Here is a 19029-nt window from a genome sequence, read left to right on the forward strand (position 1 = left end):
CATCGTGTGTGATTTCTGAGTGATTTTCTAACATGTAAAATAATAAAATGGGATGTATGTATTAGTAGATCTGGCAACTATTCTAGTATAAAAATGGACCTGGTCCCAAAAAGAATGAAACGGTGTAGGAAATTAATATAAAGATATAAGGATTAAACGTTTTTAAGAAAAAAAGACAAGGCTCAGTTGTCACAAACACCCAGCCTGTCTCAGCTACAGCAATCTGAATAGCTGGCCGTGACTGGCGCCACCTTAGTCACTTAGCAATGAATACACCTTTTCTGCCACCACAAAGGATTTATTATGGTGACCTTATGTTCACCAGAACCACTTATTAATGTTTCACACTTAAATCACATACACATGTTCCCTGGGCTTTGTAACTTCACAAACAATCGCAGAGAACACTCTAGATTAAATTTATTTAATCTGAAAAATGGTTCCAAGGTTTAGTTACAAAAAATAATAACAAGACATACAATATGTTTGCACAAATGAGTTTCAGAAAATAAAATAGGAAATAAAATCAGAGTCACTACTTACTAGTTAATCCTGGTGTGTGAGGGAACACAATTGAGAAATATGGGACATTTCAGTGTTGATAGACCCCCTCATGAAAATGCACACGTTATTGTCTAAAGCAGAAGATTTTAAACCTTTTTTCACATAGCTCTCACCTCCCACTTTTGGAGTTTAGCTGTCAATAAGGACAAATTGATCTCCCAAATGTCAGAGCTTTCGAAGTAAGCTAGGGATGTCGTAAGATCTTAATGTTCACAAGGCCGTGATTTCTCACCTCCGCTCCTTCTGCTTGGCTAGATGGTCTACAACTTTGGGGCTTCAAATTCCTCAGAGATAACTATCTTTTCCTGGTATGGCTAATTTCAACAGATTGACACTTGCATGGGTTTAAACTCATGTCAGTTAGCAAAGCACACGTTGAAATTACATTACAAGGTTACATACAATATACATTGTTTTTTTTCTGTTGAATTCATGTATGACAATCAGTCACACTCAGGAATGGAGTATTTTTCAGAAAAAAATAAAATTAAATTATAAGAAACTGGTAGGTGGAGGATTAAGAGTGCTATAGAAAAATATTAGTAAAGAGTAGTAGATTGTTGGAATAAACAAATATCTATCATGAAGATTAGACATGAATTGAATATTCAATGTTGAACCCGTTATTGTTACCATCATCTTTTATTTCTAATAAAATGAACATACAATGAAACAGTGAGTGGACCCTGCTCATTAGAACATACATTCCAAAGGACTACAAAAATCCACCAGCATTTTATATGGAACATATCTCTGCTACTTTGTGTTGCTCTAAGAAAAATGAATAATAGTTTTATTGACTAGTTTCTTGTGTAACACAACTTGTGAGTCCCATATTTTGACTAACGTAGATATGCACTAGAATAGGACATTTGACATCTGCTGGTTCTTTGGGGGGTATTCAATTGTTCCTCCGGGCGCCGCCGGAACGAGCGCGTTAAAACTATTACTGTTTATACGGTAATTACTCGCTGAATTTCATCTCTCAGCTCCCTGAGCTGCGAGATGAAATTCAGCGAGTAAACTACCGTATTAAGGGTTTTTACGCGCAAGTTTACCGTATAAACGGTAATAGTTTTAACGCGCTCGTTCCGGCAGCGCCCGGAGGAACAATTGAATACCCCCCTATATTTGTCTGCAGAACTCCTCTGTGACTTATGTCTATCACACTATCCTTGTTTACACCATGGGTGGGTAGGCAAAATTGCCAGCGAGTGAGAGCTGGTGCGTTTCACTATATTGGATGGGTGTTGTGACCTCTGGCACTGTGTCCTATGGTCAACGTTTGTCTATATGAACAGTTAATGTTTCTATTTCTCTTACCAGTGTTTATTTTTTTTCAAATAAGCTATTATATATATTTTTTTTTATGATCCATTGTGTTATAGCAAAATGTGTCCTTAATTGGATCGTCATCTATAGGAAAAGTGGGCTTGGTGATTGCAAGGATTGAAACAAATATCAGTGTTCTTGTGTTTTATCTTTTCAGACTTGGTAATTTCAATATCAACAACAAGAACACTGTAAGGGTTCACTGCTGTAAAATTCTGTGTTTGATGCTCTCAAATGCAAGTGCAGTGCATGGTAACTACATATCAGAGTTTCTGCGTGGATTTAACTCTGTTACATTCTATGCGTCTAACATGAACACAACTGAATACTTACATTCAATGGCAGCGTTTTGCAAACACCACAATGTACTATTGAGATGTGTTCCTTCTTTGAAACAAACATATATGTTAAATAAAATGAAGATTGAACACCTTTTTAAACACATACATTTGTGCTTGTTTTCACTTGCTAAAAAAAATGCATTGCAGATTGTGTGTGTGTATGTATGTATGTATGTATGTGTGTGTATGTATGTGTGTGTGTGTGTATATATATATATATATATCTCTTTAGGCCAGGATTGTAATAAGCAATTACTTGGAATTTTGGAGGAGTGGGGCATCAATGCGTGTTCTCTTACCACACTGAAAGCCCCAGCTCTTTTATCCGCATACTCAGCAGCTCCATTTGGGCTTTTCTTTCCATTATGATAATTATTTTAATTCCAATAAGCCCCCTTCCACCTTCATCACCTGCACATCCCCAGAAAAGCAGAATGGGGCCTTTGGAGTGGATGGGCTTGAACTGCCAGGAACCCCTCACTATGAGAAGCTAAACTGCACTAGCATTAGAACAGATTGTATGGGTGAAATGCAGAACTATTAAAGAGTATGGAAAACTGTTAGACATTTTCAGATGATTTTACCATTTTTGCGGTGCATATGTGTGGGTAAGTTTTTGACTGTTTTGAGGCACTACAGCACAACTGAAGTTAAATGTAAAAATGTAAATATTTACGGTCTCATTGGTACAATGATTTTTATTATCACAGCTGTTTACATGCACTTACCTTCCATCAGAAACGCATCTTAAGGATAGACTTAATGCCAGCGTGTTTTGTGGCCGAAGTCAGTTTCTTAGACATCTTAAGTACATAGAAGGAAGAAGGCAACAACGTGGTTTGGATGACTGCTAGGAAGAGTTTATATTTTAATAGGTGTCCAAAACATAAGGAAAGCTGAAGCAGAAATGTTCTTTCAACACATTTATCAAAAACGCTGCCTGTTAAAATAGCACTTCTGTTATAACCAGACTAGTGAGGAAAAATGTAATAATACTTTTAAAGTGGTGCAATATACACTTTGATATTCCTGCTGGTTAGTGTTCACAGATGCTGAATAGTCCCTTGGTGTCAACAGAGCAAATGAACCTAGCTCATAGTTCAGTAAATACCCTTGTAGATTCATAGTAGAACAATGTAGCAACAATAACTTGCAAGCATGAAAAATGGTGTAAATTGAAGGGTTGTGCAGGCCATAGTAGTCAGCCTGTCGGTTATCTAGTGCAGCTAAACATCTAATTGGTGGCTATGGACAACACCACTTTTTCACTTTATCGGTTTTTCTTGAATATGAAAGTGTATCCATTGTAGTAGGGCCATAAGCCTTATAAATAGACATATGATATATACTTACAAACAATATTTTTTACACACAAGCTATGGGCAGCACGGTGGCTTTAATGGTTCTACCTCTTAGCACTGGGGTCATCAGTTCAATTTCCAACCATGGCCTTATCTGTGTGGCGTTTGTATGTTCTCTCCTTGTTTATGTGGGTTTCTTCCCACAATCCAAAAACATACTAGTACAGGGTTTCCCAAACCCAGTCCTCAGGGCTCCCCAACAGTGCAGGTTTTCTGGATCACATGTGACATAATTAGTACCACCTGTGGATCTGTTACAATGTGTCAGTCAGTAATGAATACACCTGTGCTCCAGGAAGGCGATATGGAAAACATGCACTGTTGGGGGAGCCCTGCGGACTGGGTTTGGGAAACCCTGTACTAGTAGGTTAATTGGCTGCTATCAAATTGACCCTTGTATGTGTGTTTAGGGAAGTTTAAGTTTAGTATGGTAGAGAAGTTAGACTGTAAGCTTTATTGGGGCAGGGACTGATGTGAGTAAGTTATCTGTACAAGGCTGCGGAATTAGAGGCACTATATAAATAAATGACGATGATGACAGGTTCTAATTTGCTGATCCCATTAGCTTGCAGACTGGTACATGTTTTATTTGATTTGTAAGAATATTGCACAACACACAAAAAGAAAGACAAATCTTTGAAAATGGTGCCCAAATAATACAAAAAAAGAAATAGATTGTGAATAAATGGAAATACAAAAGTAAAGCAGCTTTAAAGAGAGCCTGCAATCCTCCCCAATTAAATACACAGAAAAATACATAACATTACAGTGCTAAAAACCAATGTACAATTTTATAGTCAAACTCACTAATAATTTAACAATAAAAGCTCTAAGATCAGTCTGAATGTCAACAATTAATGCATATCAAAACAATACATATAAACAAATATAATAAAACCATTAAATACAACTAATTTTGTCACAAACAAACACAGCCATTGCTGCTGAATTATACTTGAATGACTTTTGCACAAGAACGTTTTTGTTCGCATATCAATAAAGTGTTTACAAAAAAAAAAAGGATTGCGGACATACTGTGTTTCCCTAGACATGATTCTAATTCTGCTCTTGATCCCTGCGCCACCTGGTGGTTGGATGTGGCTGTCACTTACCCCCCTCATCCAACGTGTTTGTCTTGAAGGATCCTCGGGCCCCATTAATCTGCAGCAGACAGGCATGGGCAGGATCACATGACTCTCCCGGAACCTGCTATAACACAGGTAATACACTGAGACGTAGCATCTTCCTCGGCTTTCTGCTGTATAATCAGCAATAGCTGTCAGCGACATGGATACAAACTTACTCTACGTCATGAGTCACTAGAACAGAATTATGCATAGTGCGTATATACTTATATTTGGGCATTGCTTGTTGTGAGAGCTGTGCAGGACCTCATTTACTTAAATGTCATAATAAGGGAAATTGCATTATTTCAGCACTGACCTGGGTATGATTAGAGGCTGCTGGCAGTGAAGAGGTTAAGTTGTTGACAGGACGGGGGGGGGGCGGGGATAATGAGGGCCCTCCCTGACAGCACAAGGGTTATCATTCATAAAATCATTCTGGTTTGTACATAGAACAATATGATGTATCTAATAATCTTTCAGTTTATTCTTCTGCTGGAGGGGAACTTTTATTTTACCTGTCCATGCTCATTATTCCCGGCCTTACAATACGAATATATGAGAAAAAGCATATGTATTGTACCTGCACTAAGATCATAACATGATATGTTTGAAATCAACCTATATAAAAAGTAGAGATGCTCAGGCTCGGTTCCTGGAGAACCGAACATACCCGAACTTAGGGGATCCGAGTACCGAGCCGGCTCGGTACTGTTGCTCGCCCTCGGAATAGAAAACGAGGCAAAGCGACATTATGACGTCGTCGGATCTCGCGAGTTTTGAATTCCTTTTTAAGATCCAATATAGCGAGGGAGGGCGGACCTCAACTTTTCTTTTCTGCCACTGCTGTGTGCCAATGTGTTCTAGATGTGCTAGGAAATGCCGTGTGTTTGTGTCATTGCTCTGTTGCTTAGCATCCAGCCAGGTCGCTGCAGTATTTGTCCGAAAGTGTATGAAAATAATGTTGTGACCTGTGAGGTGGTCAAAATTTACTGCAAATGACTTGAAATTAGTGTTATTGAGGTTAATAATAATGTAGGAACAAAAAAAAGAGCAAAATTATGTGATTATAGCATATTTTAGGATTTATTCTAAAAAATCCAAAACCAAAACACAAAGCTAATCCAGATCCAAAACCAGTTCACGAGGGTCAGTGAACATCTCTAATAAAAAGTGAACTGAAGAAGTTTTTCTTTTGGACTTATGAAAAACAACCATCAATGAGCTGACGTTATTTGTGAATCAGAATAACTAGAGATCTAGCCGGGCTTTGAGATATCAAGAATATAGTGAAAGGTGCGCCATAGGACTAGAACATTGACATTGAGGAATACTAGCCAGCATAAATAGTGCGGAATCCGTATTAGTATAAGTAAATTCTATCTATTAAAACATCAGTTGACAAAAATGCAGACAATAGATAACATATATCAAAAAGTATTTTTTTATCTCTCAGATGCTTATAATAACAATATTGTTCATGTCATGATTATCCCAATGTTGCAGGTCTCCCAAAAGAGCAGGTGGATCTTGTATTAAATAGTATAAAAACTCAGTACTTCAGACACACAATATCAAATAATTGTGCGGGATCAGATCTCTTATATAGCGCTGTCATAAAATTGAGGTATATACTCCAAAGTGAATGGCCAGTTCACCTTTTGGATAAAATCTGTATAGAAAATCTGTATGTGCTTACTAACAGTCCCTTTATTCAAATATGCAGTATTTTAATTTGCACAAATAAAGATTAACAAGTGCCTGCTCATTGTACCTGGCCACAGGTACAGGATATACAGGACTGACGTGTTTCGTCAATAAAATTATGACTTTCTCAAAGAATCTTCTTTCTCAAAGAAGTTTATTTGAGAAAGTCATATCTTTATTGATGAAACGCATATATATATATATATATATATATATATATATATATATATATACGATTTTATGACAGCGCTATATAAGAGATCTGATACTGTGCAATTATGTGATATTGTGTGTCTGAAGTACTGAGTTTTTCTACTATATAATACAAGATCTGCCTGCTCTTTTTGGGAGACCTGCAACATTGCAATAATCATGACATGAACAATATTGTTGTTATAATCATCTCAGAGGAAAAAAAAATATTTTTTGATATCAGTTATTTGTTGTCTGCATTTTTGTCAATTGATGTTTTAATAAATAGATTTGACTTTTAGTAATACGGATTCCGCACTATTAATGCTGGCTAGTATTCCTCAAGCTCAATTTTCTAGACCTATGGTGCACCTTTCACTATATTTTTGATATTGGCTAATTTTTTAGACAAGGATGTGTGGATAATTTACCCTTGGAGTATAAGCGCATGAGAGTTAATTCCAGGCTTTGAGATATACTAGTAAGCTTGCGAGCAGGCCCCTGTTACATCTCTGTCTATATTAACCATTATTGTTTAATTACTCTGTTTGTTCCCAATTGTAAAGTGCTACGGAATTTGCAGGCACTATATAAATAAATGTTGATGGTGATAAACCTAAAGTCCTGTGTCTTATATTTGGGTTCCAAATGTCAGTAAATTTACTAGAAGGTTAAGAAAAAAGTTTCTGATTGTTAATAGGAAAAAAAAATAGTATATATCTATGTGTGAGTGTGAGGTTGCATTTTGTGGTCATATTAGGGCTGTATGTGGCACAGCACTGTTTTGTGTTGGCATGGGACTACATGTGGTAGACTAGGAATGTTGCTGTTACGCCGTAGCATAGACTGTTAGGTGGTAACGTGTCTATACGTAGTGAACACCATGGGAGTATGTGTATTTAACATATGATATATATACTTGACACAGTCATTGTGATGGGCACGGCCATGAAACTTTTATTATTATCGCTGCTTGCAGTGGCATCAGACAGTGGGCTTACATTTTAATGGAAAAAGGTCATAACGGAAATCAAAGTGGAGATTGGGCTGTTTTTCAGTGTGACTAAGTGGGAGTAGTATTGGTGGGTGTAGTGTAAGCTCTAATAAAGAGATGGGTTTTAAGTGTTTATCGATTTGGTCTGATTGGCTATGGTAAAGAATTCCAAAAGTGGGCAGCGACAAAGGGGGTCTTGTAGGTAGGATAGAGAGGTAGCTATTAGAGGTGAGGTGCAGGCCAGAGGTAGATCTAAGAGTGTGTGAAGAAGAGTATTTTGAGATATATCAACGGGTGGTGTTGAAGGTAAGTGAATCAGATGCTGGAGGACACACGGAGCCAGTGTAGGGATATGTAGAGTGTTGTGGCACATCTGGAGTGGTGGGAATGGAAGATCAGCCTTGCAGCAGCATGTAGGATGGATTAAAGTGAGGATAGATGGGTGAGCAGAGTGCCAGATAGCAGGAGGTTACAGTAGATGAGGCAGGAGATGATGAGAGAATGGATAAGCATTTTGGTAGCATCTTGGGTAACAAGAGGGCGTATTCTAGCATTATTTCGTAGGTGGAGGAGACAGAACTGTATAAGTCGATGATCTTCCCAAATGATAGAACCTAGGTTTTTAGATGCAGTCCAGAGGGCTGTTTTATGCATATAATTGAGGCACGGATAGTTGATTGTTCTGGGACGGTCTTTGAAGTTCTCTCTCGGTGGACCGAATCTGTGCGTTCTTTCAATATCTGTTGTGGGTATCTCTTTGGGGACTCCTAGAATTCAAGGTAGATCTTTAGAAAGAAAGGATAACAAGGCTGGCGCCCTTTAACAGTTTTGGGTATTCCTACCAGGCGGAGATTATTCCTCTTGGATCTGTTTTCCAAGTCATCTAGCTCGTCTAACATTTGTTTCTGGGTTTTAACTATATAGTCAGTGAGAGTCTTTTGACATTCAGTTTCATGGATATTTTCTCCAATATGGAGTTTATTTATCTGGACTTGTCTAGTAGTTTGTGAGATCTGGTATTTAAGTTCTTGTATTGCCGCAGTGAACTTGTCCATTTGTTGTTGCATCAATGGTTCCATTGTCTCTTTGGTGGCTCGTACAACAGCGTCATATGAGAGAGGAGGAGAATGTGTCACCGACGGCCCTGAGGTGAATTGGGGAAGGATGTCATAGTTAGTGTCTGTAGGCAATGGATCATCACCTGTCGCGGGCACTAGGAGTCTTTACCCAGGGATCACCAGGTGATAGGCTTACCAGAGCAGTATAGGTGGTAATATGGTACTCTGGTAGCAGGGTGATCACGGAACAGGAAATAGCAGATGATGAGATGCTCAGGAAAGTCTATGACTAGCAGCACTGGCAATATGGAGGTAGTAATACACGAGGAACTGTATGGACAAAGGACACGTGAAGGTAGTCAGTGGTCTGCGGTAGCAAGTTGTACCACTGCTATAGTGAGGAGGAATGTCCAACAGAAACGAGGAGGTGATGAGAGTCAGCGGTCTGCGGATAGCAAGTTGTACCGCTGTCTGAGTGAAGGAATGGAATCCAAGTGGAGGTATCCGGGGAGTCAGTGGTCTGCGTTAGCAAGTAGTACCACTGCTATGTGAGAGGATACTGGAACAGGTGAAACTGTAAACAGGAGTCAGTGGTCTGCCACTAGCAAGTTGTACTACTGAATATATATGTGAGGAGGTGCACGGGGAGAGACTGCAACACAATATATACACGGGCACCTTGACTTTGATCCACAGTAATATGCACAATATAAATGTATAAATGACTGAACAACACTGCCAATATAGAAAGTCTCTTGAAGTAATCCGGCATGAGATAACACAGTCAATGATGGCAGTAGAGTCAGCAGATAGTACACTCCAGAGGAGAACCAACACAGTCAATGATGGCAATAGACTCAGCGGATAGTACACTCCAGAGGAGAACCAACACAGTCCAGCAAGGTATGCAATACACAGCACAGTCAATGGGAAGTATGCATACCGTGGTTCAGGAGAAGGCAGTCAGACAGGAGTGCAGAGATACCTGAAGGGCAGGAGGCCAGCAGGATACAAGTCCCTGGATGGGTGAAGCAGGGGTCTAGCAGGTGCAGCGCACAGGTAGGTAGACCAGCAGGGAACACAGGAAGGCGTGGAGAGCGGATCAGCAGTAGATGGATGAGTAGCGCTGAGAAGTAACAGCAGCGGGTCTCTGCGGGAACACGGAGGTAACCAATAGCAACCAGCAGGTGCAGTAACGATGGGACACCGGAGCAGAGTTGAACTGGAACAGATGATCACGGAGAGTAGCGGGTAGCAATAGTGGCAGCAGACTCAAGGAAACACGGTAGAGTAGACAAGGACTGAAGACTGAAGCGCACAGAGGCAGCGGATAGGAATCAGCTAAACAGTCACGATGAAACACAGACGGGTTGCAGGTTGAAGACTGTAGTGCACGGAGGCAGCGGATAGGAATCAGCTAGCAGTCACGATGATGAAACACAGACGAGTTGCAGGTTGAAGCCTGTAGTGCACGGAGGCAGCGGATAGGAATCAGCTGGCAGTCACAATCATGAACAGGTGAGTGGATGTGGTTGAAGCCTGTAATGCACGGAGGCAGCGGATAGGCATCAGCTAACAGTCCCAATGATACATGGTAGAGTTGAAGTGATTAGAAGACTGTAGTGCACGGAGGCAGCGGATAGGAATCAGCTCACAGTCACGATGATATAGTAGATGGTAGAAGTGGTATGGGAACCACAGTAGCAGAAGTGGTTTGGAAACCACAGAGGTAGAAGTGGTTTGGAAACCACAGGAATCAGCTGGGCTGAATAAACGAGGAAACACAGGAACACCTTCAGAGACTCATGGGGAATGAGACTCCAAGATCAGGCAACGTGGTGTTGACCACAGGTGCTTAATATAGGGAGGTTGCCTAATCTGCCAATTAAGTTAAAGGAACATACACTGAAGGTTTGGAAAGGGCTGCGCATGCGCAGTCCCTCAGGATAGAGGACGTCCACGGTTCCTAATAGTCCGGGAAGAAGCACTCACAGTCCGGTGAGTGACAGTACCCCCCCTTTTAAAGGTGGGCACAGAACGCCTGGAACCGGGCTTGTCCGGATTTTTGGAATAAAACTTCTTCAGAAGGGCAGGAGCATTAAGATCTTCAGCTTTGATCCATGAACGCTCTTCAGGACCAAAGCCCTTCCAATGAACGAGGAAACGGAGGACTCCTCGCGAAATTTTTGCATCCAATACCTCAGTAATCTCGAAATCCTCCTCCTGATGAACTTGAACTGGCTGCGGTGCTGAGGGAGGAGTCGAGAAACGATTGATAATAAGAGGTTTGAGTAAGGACACATGGAAGGCATTGGAAATCCGAAGATTCTTAGGAAGAAGAAGTTTAACACATACTGGATTGATAACTTGAATGATCCTATATGGACCAATAAAACGAGGGGCGAATTTCATAGATGGAACCTTCAAACGAATATTTTTGGTAGATAACCAGACACGATCTCCAATTTTTAGTGGTGGAATAGCCCGCCTCTTCTTATCTGCGAAAGACTTATATTTGTTAGATGTCTTCTTTAAACAGGTTTTGACCTGAGACCAGATATTTTTGAAGGTCTGACAAGCAGTCTCCACAGCAGGAACTTGGGTGGGCGGGAGGGCAGGAAATTCCGGAAAAGACGGATGGTGACCGTAGACCACAAAGAATGGAGTTTTGGATGATGACTCATGGTACATGTTGTTATGGGCGAATTCAGCCCAAGGGAGCAATTCTACCCAGTTGTCTTGGTTGGCTGAAGAGAACATCCTAATAAAAGTCTCAAGATCTTGATTGACTCGTTCCGTTTGTCCGTTAGATTGCGGATGGTAAGACGATGAGAGTGCTAATCGTATGCCCAAGGTTTTACAAAGGGCCCGCCAGAATCTGGAAACGAATTGTACTCCTCTATCTGACACAATCTCAGACGGACATCCATGGATGCGGAAGATTTCTTTAATGAAATGTTCAGCCAGAGTAGACGAGGAAGGTAAACCGGACAGAGGGACGAAATGAGCCATCTTCGAAAATCTGTCTACCACTACCCAAATAGTATTGTGATTCTTACTTGGTGGCAAATCAGTAACGAAATCCATACTAATATGGGTCCAAGGCTTGGACGGAATGGGTAGTGGTCGCAGCAACCCTGCTGGAGTTCTGCGGGAGGATTTGAACTGAGAACATAAATCACAGGAAGCAATAAACTCTTTGACGTCTCTCCTCATTGAAGGCCACCAGTAACTACGAGAGAGAATCTCAAAGGTCTTATGTTCACCGGCGTGTCCAGAAAAACGAGAGGCATGGAACCACGAAAGGATTTTCCTCCTCAGAGTAGGAGGCACGAGGGTCTTCCCAAATGGTAGCATTTTGGTGGATGACGCAGCCAGAGAAATACATTTGGGGTCTAGAATAGCATGGTTGGGAACCTCTTCTACATCAGAGGACGTCACAAAAGCTCGAGATAGAGCGTCAGCTTTCTTGTTCTTAGCAGCTGGTTTGAAGGTTATAATTAATTCAAAACGGGAAAAGAAAAGAGACCATCTTGCTTGACGAGGGTTCAAGCATTGAGCAGATTGCAAATATGACAAGTTCTTATGATCCGTGAAGATCGTCACAGGATGGCGAGCTCCTTCCAACAAGTATCTCCATTCCTCTAATGCAGCTTTGATGGCCAGCAACTCCTTGTCCCCGATAGTATAGTTTTTCTCTGCGGGCAGAAGACCCCGAGAGTAGAAGGCACAAGGATGTAATTTTTGTTGCTCCGAGCGTTGGGAGAGAATAGCTCCTAAGCCCACATTAGAGGCATCTACTTCTAGGAAGAAGGGGAGTGTCACATCAGGTTGTCGCAGAATGGGAGCAGACGAGAAGGACTCTTTGAGGATTTGAAAGGCTTGGAGAGCCTCAGATGACCATTGCTTAGTATTAGCCCCTTTCCGAGTTAAGGCCACAATGGGAGATGCAATGGATGAGAAGTCTTGAATGAAGCGTCTATAGTAATTGGCAAAACCTAAAAAACGCTGGATGGCACGAAGAGTAGTTGGCTGAGGCCAATGTAGTACAGCATTTACTTTGTCTGGATCCATCTTCAGGCCAACTCCGGAAACTATATACCCCAAGAATGGAATCTGGGGTAACTCGAATGAACATTTTTCCAATTTACAGAACAATGAGTTTTTCCGTAGTCTGGAGAGGACCTCTGCCACATGTTGGTGATGAGAAGGCAGGTCCTGTGAGAAGATCAATATGTCGTCCAGGTAGACAACGACACATACATATAATAAGTCCCGAAAGATCTCATTGATGAAACCCTGGAAAACCGCGGGGGCATTACACAGCCCGAAGGGCATTACTAAATATTCGTAATGCCCATCTCTGGTGTTAAACGCGGTCTTCCATTCGTCACCGGAACGGATTCTAATTAAATTGTAGGCACCACGAAGATCCAACTTAGTAAATATCCGAGCTCCCTTGATGCGATCAAATAGCTCAGTGATCAGCGGAATGGGATACCGATTCTTGATAGTAATGGCGTTGAGTCCACGAAAATCTATACAAGGGCGTAATGATCCATCCTTCTTTTTGACGAAGAAGAACCCAGCTCCAGCGGGAGAGGTGGAAGGTCGAATGAACCCACGCTGGAGATTCTCCTGTATGTACTCAGATGTGGCTTGAGTTTCAGGTAACGAGAGAGGATAGACCCGACCCCTGGGAGGAGTCTTGCCAGGTAGAAGGTCGATCGGACAATCCCAAGAACGATGAGGAGGAAGACGTTCAGACTGAGCTTTATCAAACACATCGGCAAATGAAGCATACTGAGGAGGGAGTCCCGGGGAGGACGATGAGATGGAAGATTGCTGTACTTTAAGAGGAATAACTTGAGAGAGACAACGATGGTGACATTCAGGCCCCCAAGACGTAACTTGAGGGGTGCGCCAGTCAATCTGGGGAGAGTGACATTGAAGCCATGGAAGGCCTAAGACAATCGGACTTGTCGTAACAGGAAGAATTAAAAACGAAATTTCTTCATGGTGTAGTACACCAATCTGAAGGGTTACTGGAGACGTACTCTGGGTGATGAGACCATTGATGAGACGTGATCCATCTATAGCCGTCACAGTAATGGGTGTTTTTAAAGTGATCACTGGTAGGGACCATTGATTCACTAGTGATTTAGAAATGAAATTTCCTGCTGCTCCGGAATCAATCAATGCCTGTGACTCAAAGGATTTGGTAGCAAAGGAAATCGTAACATCGAAAGCGCAGACTTTAGATTTCATAGACAATGGAGAGGACTCCAGGGACCCTAACTTCACCTCTCCAGAACTAGTTAGGGCCTGGCATTTCCCGATTTCTTAGGGCAAGAACTGAGCATATGTGTGGAATCAGCACAATAGATACAGAGTCTATTCTTTACTCTTCGTTTCCTCTCTTCTAAAGATAATTTGGAACGTCCTATCTCCATGGGAATCACAGAAGGTGAAACTGGACGAAATTGAGGGTTTAAACGAAGAGGTGCTTTAGCAGAAGTTGTTTTCTCAGATTCTCTTTCACGAAATCTCATGTCTACACGATGGCAAAGAGAGATCAAATCTTCTAGTGACGAAGGAAGCTCTTGGGTAGTCAGTGCATCTTTAATTTTATCGGAGAGCCCCTGCCAGAAGGCGGCAACTAATGCTTCAGTGTTCCACTGAAGTTCAGAGGCTAAGATCCTAAATTGAATGACATACTGTCCTACTGTATGGGAGCCTTGTCGCAAACGAAGAATGCTGGAAGCAGCGGAGGTCACACGACCTGGTTCATCGAACACACTTCGGAACGTGGAAATGAATTTGGCACTATCTTGTAGAATTGGATCGTTTCTTTCCCACAGAGGGGAGGCCCAAGCCAGGGCTTGTCCAGAAAACAATGAGATAAGATAGGCCACTCTGGAATGATGGGTAGAAAAATTTTGAGGTTGGAGTTCAAAATGGACTGAACATTGGTTAAGGAAACCTCTACAAGTTTTGGGGTCCCCGTCATATTTTGACGGAGTAGGCAGGTGAAGCGTAGGAGCTGTAGACACCTGGGATGGCACTGGGGAAACGGAGGAAAGCACAGGGGCTTCAATACTAGCTGTAACAGTCTGTCCAGATGTTCCTTGGGAGGTTAACGATTGGTAACATTGAAGTAACAGCTGTTGGCGAGCATCCTGTTGCTCCACACGGCTGACCAGATGCTGCAGCATCTCTTTAGCAGTAGGTTCCGTATCTGGGTCTGTCATGGCCTGATCTTACTGTCGCGGGCACTAGGAGTCTTTACCCAGGGATCACCAGGTGATAGGCTTACCAGAGCAGTATAGGTGGTAATATGGTACTCTGGTAGCAGGGTGATCACGGAACAGGAAATAGCAGATGATGAGATGCTCAGGAAAGTCTATGACTAGCAGCACTGGCAATATGGAGGTAGTAATACACGAGGAACTGTATGGACAAAGGACACGTGAAGGTAGTCAGTGGTCTGCGGTAGCAAGTTGTACCACTGCTATAGTGAGGAGGAATGTCCAACAGAAACGAGGAGGTGATGAGAGTCAGCGGTCTGCGGATAGCAAGTTGTACCGCTGTCTGAGTGAAGGAATGGAATCCAAGTGGAGGTATCCGGGGAGTCAGTGGTCTGCGTTAGCAAGTAGTACCACTGCTATGTGAGAGGATACTGGAACAGGTGAAACTGTAAACAGGAGTCAGTGGTCTGCCACTAGCAAGTTGTACTACTGAATATATATGTGAGGAGGTGCACGGGGAGAGACTGCAACACAATATATACACGGGCACCTTGACTTTGATCCACAGTAATATGCACAATATAAATGTATAAATGACTGAACAACACTGCCAATATAGAAAGTCTCTTGAAGTAATCCGGCATGAGATAACACAGTCAATGATGGCAGTAGAGTCAGCAGATAGTACACTCCAGAGGAGAACCAACACAGTCAATGATGGCAATAGACTCAGCGGATAGTACACTCCAGAGGAGAACCAACACAGTCCAGCAAGGTATGCAATACACAGCACAGTCAATGGGAAGTATGCATACCGTGGTTCAGGAGAAGGCAGTCAGACAGGAGTGCAGAGATACCTGAAGGGCAGGAGGCCAGCAGGATACAAGTCCCTGGATGGGTGAAGCAGGGGTCTAGCAGGTGCAGCGCACAGGTAGGTAGACCAGCAGGGAACACAGGAAGGCGTGGAGAGCGGATCAGCAGTAGATGGATGAGTAGCGCTGAGAAGTAACAGCAGCGGGTCTCTGCGGGAACACGGAGGTAACCAATAGCAACCAGCAGGTGCAGTAACGATGGGACACCGGAGCAGAGTTGAACTGGAACAGATGATCACGGAGAGTAGCGGGTAGCAATAGTGGCAGCAGACTCAAGGAAACACGGTAGAGTAGACAAGGACTGAAGACTGAAGCGCACAGAGGCAGCGGATAGGAATCAGCTAAACAGTCACGATGAAACACAGACGGGTTGCAGGTTGAAGACTGTAGTGCACGGAGGCAGCGGATAGGAATCAGCTAGCAGTCACGATGATGAAACACAGACGAGTTGCAGGTTGAAGCCTGTAGTGCACGGAGGCAGCGGATAGGAATCAGCTGGCAGTCACAATCATGAACAGGTGAGTGGATGTGGTTGAAGCCTGTAATGCACGGAGGCAGCGGATAGGCATCAGCTAACAGTCCCAATGATACATGGTAGAGTTGAAGTGATTAGAAGACTGTAGTGCACGGAGGCAGCGGATAGGAATCAGCTCACAGTCACGATGATATAGTAGATGGTAGAAGTGGTATGGGAACCACAGTAGCAGAAGTGGTTTGGAAACCACAGAGGTAGAAGTGGTTTGGAAACCACAGGAATCAGCTGGGCTGAATAAACGAGGAAACACAGGAACACCTTCAGAGACTCATGGGGAATGAGACTCCAAGATCAGGCAACGTGGTGTTGACCACAGGTGCTTAATATAGGGAGGTTGCCTGATCTGCCAATTAAGTTAAAGGAACATACACTGAAGGTTTGGAAAGGGCTGCGCATGCGCAGTCCCTCAGGATAGAGGACGTCCACGGTTCCTAATAGTCCGGGAAGAAGCACTCACAGTCCGGTGAGTGACATCACCTAGGTCTTTATCATGTACCTTGCTCGGACAATAGTGCATCTACCTTTTTTCCTTTCATTACGTCGCGGTTTGTCATACATAGAAGCAATAATAAATTTATCCATTATAGGCGAAAGAAGAGATTAGCTAGCGTTTTAAACAATTCAGGCCAATCCCATCAAAAGCAAAAGATCGTAAGACGGATCCTAAGGCGGTGATATCGATACAGTGGAAGGCAATTGATTATTTTTGAAGTTCACAGTCTTAGAACTAGAGAGTAAGGGGTATATTTACTAAACTGCGGGTTTGAAAAAGTGTTGATGTTGCCTATAGCAACCAATCAGATTCTAGCTGTCATTTTGTAGAATGATAATTAGAATCTGATTGGTTGCTATAGGCAATATCTACACTTTTTCAAACCCGCAGTTTAATAAATATACCCTTAAGTGTCTCTAAAGGGTGAAAGCCCTGTCACTGATTATTCTTTTAAGTATTGTCTTCATGTGGTGCATATATTTTACCAAACTCATTTCACTTGTAAGCCAATATCTCTACACATAAGTGCCTTTGGAAACATTTTGTGTGCCCTGTTGATCATCTCTACTTTGCTACACTATGTTGCGGTTTTCTATTTGTTTTCTATGTCATCATCTTACTGGAGATATATGCTAAATTATCGTTGAATGCTTAAAGGATCTTGGGATGCATAAGAAAAAGACGTTCACCACATGAATTATGTTCTTTTTTTGAACTTATAGCCGACAATTCAATAAACTGTGCAGTTGGCTAAAGAAGGATTCTTTCACTACATATTAAGAAGTGATGGTTGGAATTAGAGTTTAAAGATGTGTGTATGAAATGTTTTCATTGTTGCTCTATATGACAACAGTAATTCTCCAGCTATAGGTGGTAGGCGCCTATCGTTGTACATATTTTCCATCGATTATTTAAAGAGAGTATTGTGGTGCTCATTGTTTCAACACGGCATCAGTCCATAGGGAGAAGTCTGACATTTATTAGGTAAATTCCAACTAGCTCCAGACGGAGAAAGTGTGAATCATCAAAAATGTCATTATAGAGATTGTCTCATGTAACTTTAAATATATTATTTACAATGTGTATTTTCTGCATCTACATAAGCAAAGAGCAAAGTCTGCATCTGTCAACTGGATATTTACACAGCACGCATCTGTGCACTATAAGGTTGTATACCATACTTGCCAACTTGCTGAAGTTGGCTTCCGGGAGCCTGCCGGGGGAGGTGGGCGTGATGGGGACGGGGCTCCAAAATACGCGTCATTTTGGCCCTGCCTCGTGATGTAATGACGCGTCATTTGACAGTAGGGGGCGGGGTTTTGGACCTAATTCTGCCCACTTCACTGGGAAGTTCCGGGAGAGTTGGCAAGTATGTTGTATACATCATAAGATGCATTTTTACCCAATGTGCAGACACACATCTACGTATACACAGAAAAAGGCATTTTATGTCGAGCTCTAAATTGCCCTCTAATATGTAATTGCAAAGGTAGAAGCATGAAGAATACAGGGTACAGAGGTCTCACCACAGTACATACAAAGATGATAGAAATTTTGTGAACCCTTTAACATTCATTTTATCCAACACTCATTGGTGAAATCTTTAATCCTCTGGGATAGACAGCTTTATTAAGACAGATGTTCAATGAGATGACTATCCATTGTGAGTTCAAGCATCCACTCACTGTTCACAGTACACTTGTGGAAGAAAAGTAGGCCTCTGGGAATCTAGTTACAGCAACAATCTGGTCCTAGACCAGTGGATCCCAAACTTTCTCTATTCGAGGCACCCTTAGGGTCTCCATAATTTTTTTAAGGCACCCCTAAGCCAAAATAATTACCAAGTCGTCCCCCTTGCTTACCACCAGCCCTGCCGCGGCACCCATATGAGAATGCTACGGCACCCCAGGGGGCGTGGGACACACATTGGGAATCACTGTCCTGGACTAACATTACAACATGCAGATTCTCACCCCAGCTAGAAATCACGAAAGGGGCGACGGCCCCAAGTGCAGTACATCATGGTCAGTCTTTATTGACCCCTTTGTGTATATGTATCACTGACATATCAGGGTGTGAGTAGCCCAAATGTTTATGACCCAGTGTTTCTACTAACTGAAGACTGAGGCTGTTGCAGATTAAGAGCTCACGGATGAATGTTGGAAGTTTGGGTGACTTTTAGGACTTATACACACAGACGCTTTCCCT

The 19029-nt window shown here is 42.3% G+C and overlaps 1 protein-coding gene across 3 annotated transcripts in view; it reads left to right on the top strand.

Moving 5' to 3' along the window:
* The first annotated feature begins 4676 nt into the window (after positions 1–4676).
* Positions 4677–19029, top strand: part of CTPS2 (CTP synthase 2) — a 154844-nt gene continuing 140491 nt past the window's right edge. For 2 of the 3 annotated variants that reach the window (XM_075196967.1, XM_075196969.1), the window contains exon 1: positions 4677–4818. The gene's annotated coding sequence lies outside the window, so the exon portion shown is untranslated. The remainder of the gene's footprint in view (positions 4819–19029) is intronic. The other variant, XM_075196968.1, reaches the window with a different exon arrangement.

This window comes from Mixophyes fleayi, chromosome 2, assembly GCF_038048845.1.
Source record: "Mixophyes fleayi isolate aMixFle1 chromosome 2, aMixFle1.hap1, whole genome shotgun sequence".
NCBI classification, from domain to species: domain Eukaryota; kingdom Metazoa; phylum Chordata; class Amphibia; order Anura; family Limnodynastidae; genus Mixophyes; species Mixophyes fleayi.